Raw genomic sequence first — 4,227 nt, 5'->3', positions numbered from 1 at the left:
TCCATGGTTGCTATGGCGACTGTGTGGGCTGAAGGAGCCGTGAGCATATTGAATATGCAGAAAAACTGCTCCCCTGAGATCTGTGGGGGGATTCAAGATGGCGGCGAGAGGGATGGAGAGAGAGAGGGAGGGAGAGATGACTGGGCTTCTTATGAGTGCTCAATCGAAGTAGCAACGCAAGTAAGCCCGATTTATACTTTGCCGCTCTACTTTGCGGTGCAGAACCAAATATAGACGATCTACAAGCTCACAATGTGTCACAAACGTGACGCATTGTGAGCTTGGAGATCGTCATCTGCAGTATTTGCGGCGTACTGTATTGTACAGCAGAGAATGAATCAGGCATGATGACTTTATCTTGATTGGGAAAACAAAACGAGCCTTGGTGTTAAGTCCAAGACCTGCTCCTTATCAGTCTCTTCTCAGCCCAAACTGTAGCTGGCACTTCTCCTCCACTCCAGACCTCTGTTTCCATGGTCACTGTAGCTAAGTGACGACGCAGAGGAAGTGAACTCTCTTCCAGGTGACTCTTTTTGGTATGTCAGACTGAACTCTCACAACTCGTTTCACTACGGAAACCTTGTATCTCCATATTTCATCTTGGGTTTTTTTCTGCATAAAAATAAGGCCCTATTTAACTATTTTATACTTTGCTCGTGGTTGCAGATGAGCTATTTTTGAAAATGTACTTGGCCTATAAAATAGCCCAACTTAGGATGCCAGCTTGAAAGTAGTTAAGTATGTCTGTGGGTTTTCTAAATACTGAACCTATAAAACATTAACAAGAGCTTGCGACAAAATAATATCTTTACTGGTTTCATTGGAATTATTGGTTATTTTTTTCTCCATTTCCTAATAAAGTGAAGGGTTTCGAGTCGACACACAGCACAAAGATTCTGCCCGGCAGCGACGGCATGCGCTTTGAGGATCTTAAAGGACCACTTCACCACTTTTCAACATCTCTTCATATAATTGGTCCTCACTAATGTTCATGATAAAACACCACCATTTTTTCCTACTCAGTCTGTGTCTCATAGGAGGGCTTTGGGCAGTTCGGATACCCGTCCACCAGTGACATCATCATTAGGCAGATTCTTTTTTAAACAAGATTTGTTTTAAAATATATTTAGATTTTTATTATCGTGAGAACGATGGCTTCAACTTTTGCATTGCAACTTTTCAGGAAAAGAAAGCCTGCCGTTTCTATTAGCTTGGATTCACCATCGATGATGTCACTGGTGGACGGGTTTCTGAACTGCCCACAGCCTTCCTATGAGACACAGACTGAGTAGGAAAAAATGGTGGTATTTTATCATGAACATTAGTTAGGACCAATTATAGGAAGAGAAGTTGAAAAGTGGTGAAGTGGTCCTTTAAAGGTCTGTGCGGTACATGGAAGCATCACCCACACCTCCCTTCCCCCACACCTTTCCCACCGTCCTCCCCGTTGGATGGAGCAGCACAAATGTCAGCTCATTACAGCTGTTTACAGGCGCGCCTATAGGCCGGCAGCCCTTCCATGAGCCGGGGAGGAAAGTGATGAGCGTGCCGGAGGTTCCTCTCTGACAGCTTTAGCAGGCGCTGACAGGGTAGCTGCCCTACCACGGAAACACATGGCCGAGGGGTAATAATCTGCACGTTAGCAAAGCCCTGCCTCTTAAAGTCAGCCTTGTTTGGCGGGCGGTCAGGAGAATGGAGCCACACATCAAACAGCTCAGGCTACTTCTGCAGCTGGGCTTCATGTGCTCGTACCATGTTGCTGCTGTTATGAATTCATTAAGCTCCCTTTGCAAATGTGCTGCCCTACTTTGCAATACCGTACTTCTTCCTGAGTTCTCCAGGAGGGTTGTCAACAGATCAGAAGGATGTGTGTGTGTGTGTGTGTGTGTGTGTGTGTGTGTGTGTGTGTGTGTGTGTGTGTGCGCGCGTGCGCGTGTGCGCGTGCGCGCCCATGCTCGATCTTGTGCTTGTGAGTACAATGCTGCAAAGTGAGGACTTTTTACTGCATGGTGCTCACATCAAACAGCATAGGCCAGTGGTTATCAAACAGTGTGCCTTGGGATATTTTGTGACAATCACCTTAGTATTGGAGTATACTGTATGCAACTATTCAAAATGTTCTGAATCAAAGGTAGGGTACGTGATATTTTTTGTTAAAAAACAAGTTTTTTGTTAGGTTAAAGCACCATATTATGAATTCTGTACCCCCCCAAAAAAATAGTAACCACTTTGTCATCAGGTAAAAATGTAAAATACAAAAATATAGCAGCTCTACAAGCTTGTAGTTGGACCACTGGATTGAGCTTCTGTTTCTGCTTGGGTCCATGTGCTGTTGTTTCTGCTTGGGTCCATGTGCTGTTGTTTCTGCTTGGGTCCATGTGCTGTTGTTTCTTCTTGGGTCCATGTGCTGTTGTTTCTGCTTGGGTCCATGTGCTGTTGTTTCTGCTTGGGTCCATGTGCTGTTGTTTCTTCTTGGGTCCATGTGCTGTTGTTTCTGCTTGGGTCCATGTGCTGTTGTTTCTTCTTGGGTCCATGTGCTGTTGTTTCTGCTTGGGTCCATGTGCTGTTGTTTCTGCTTGGGTCCATGTGCTGTTGTTTCTTCTTGGGTCCATGTGCTGTGCTAACCAATGCTAACCAATGCTAACCATACTGCCTACGTATAGCAATGGAACGTTCTCCTTTTCTAGTGGCCCACTAGACTTTCAGAACATCATAAATGAGGTCCCTTCATGGCAAGGGATAAGTCGTGGAATCCACCACTTTGAACTTAAGAGACAGTACTGGTGTCTAGCAGAGCTGGGGTTTGAAAAGCTTAATGTTGCGCCCACGTTGGCATGACAGACTCGTTTTTGTGTTCTAAGAACTCAAAACCACATGTAATATAATATTCTTCATCAAAACGCTTGCATTTTGTAGCAGTTCACGCTGGCTGTGAGCTTTAGTTTCCTATGAGATTATTCTCACCAACTGTTTTACTGGAGTTAAACCTTAGGTCAGCTTGTTTAGCTCTCCAGTTACATCCATTACAATCTGCAGTGTTTGGAGTTAACCACTTACACCTAAACCCTATACCATAATTATACTTTGTTTTACATCAAATTGCAAAAAAAAGCTATCCATTTTTGCGCCATTAATATATTATTGCTCACTGTTCATCCCTTTTTTGTCCAGTGTTCGTCCATTTTTGCCTAATGTTTGCCTGTTATGACATGCCCGAGATAGAGATGCTTGGTTAAGCTCTATTTAAAAAATACTGAAAATAGCTGATCTACAACCTCACAATGCATCACCATGTGATGCGTTGTGAGCTTGCACATCTGCTCTTTTCACAATTTTTTTAATGTTTGACATACCGTATTTCGAATTTTGAACAATTCTGTGCCAACATAGGGATGCCAGGGTTAACAGTTTGACGGCCGCTAATTGTTTAAACCAGTGTTCCACCGCTCGTAAAACGCTATACCCGACATTTGTTTAATGCGTTTAATTCGCCGTTTTAAAATAATTAAAAAGAAACAGCGGATTTATCCGGGACCTGATGACGAGGCCGTCGCGTTATGATGACGAAACCGGAAATCAAGTCATCATCTGGGCTGCTAGGGCTTCTGGGAAATTGAGCTCAATGTAAGTGGACGGGGGGTTTGTTTGGACTACAATGCCTCATGGAGGCGGATCCTGTAGCGCATTGTAATGGCCGCTGGTGCTGATGATCATAACATGCCGACGGACAATTTTTCGCCAGATTTTCGTCGTTGAAAGATGCAAATACTTCAGCGTATGCTCTAAAGGTAATAAAACAATCTCGGCAGTGTAGAATATTTGATTAAATAGCGGGTAACGCGTTTTATGGAGTCAAACTGTTAAGGTTGTCAAAGAAAACCAATCTGCGTCTTCGCACCGGGAGTCTGAGAACACTGGACAGGAAGAAGATGATTGCTTAGGTTTAGGAAGAAAATAAAACAGATTAGCAACAACACCACAACAGATGCATTTCCTCTCCATTGTGCACCAACCTTGGCCACCTGGATCTGCTTCCCTTGAGTCACTGCCCACCTTCGGTGGCCTTTTCATTTTCTTTTCTTTTTTCTCTAAATGCACACCACATCAATAAAGGCCTTTCATCTCCAGGGCTTGCATGGCGTTAACGTGAAAAAAGAAAGAGAGAGAGAAAAAAAGTTTCATTCTCACTTCTGCGCATTGTTAAAACAGCTGTTTGGTTATGCTTTT

This window comes from Electrona antarctica, assembly GCF_951216825.1.
Source record: "Electrona antarctica genome assembly, chromosome: 17".
Classification (NCBI taxonomy): domain Eukaryota; kingdom Metazoa; phylum Chordata; class Actinopteri; order Myctophiformes; family Myctophidae; genus Electrona; species Electrona antarctica.
This window is presented reverse-complemented; position numbering follows the sequence as displayed.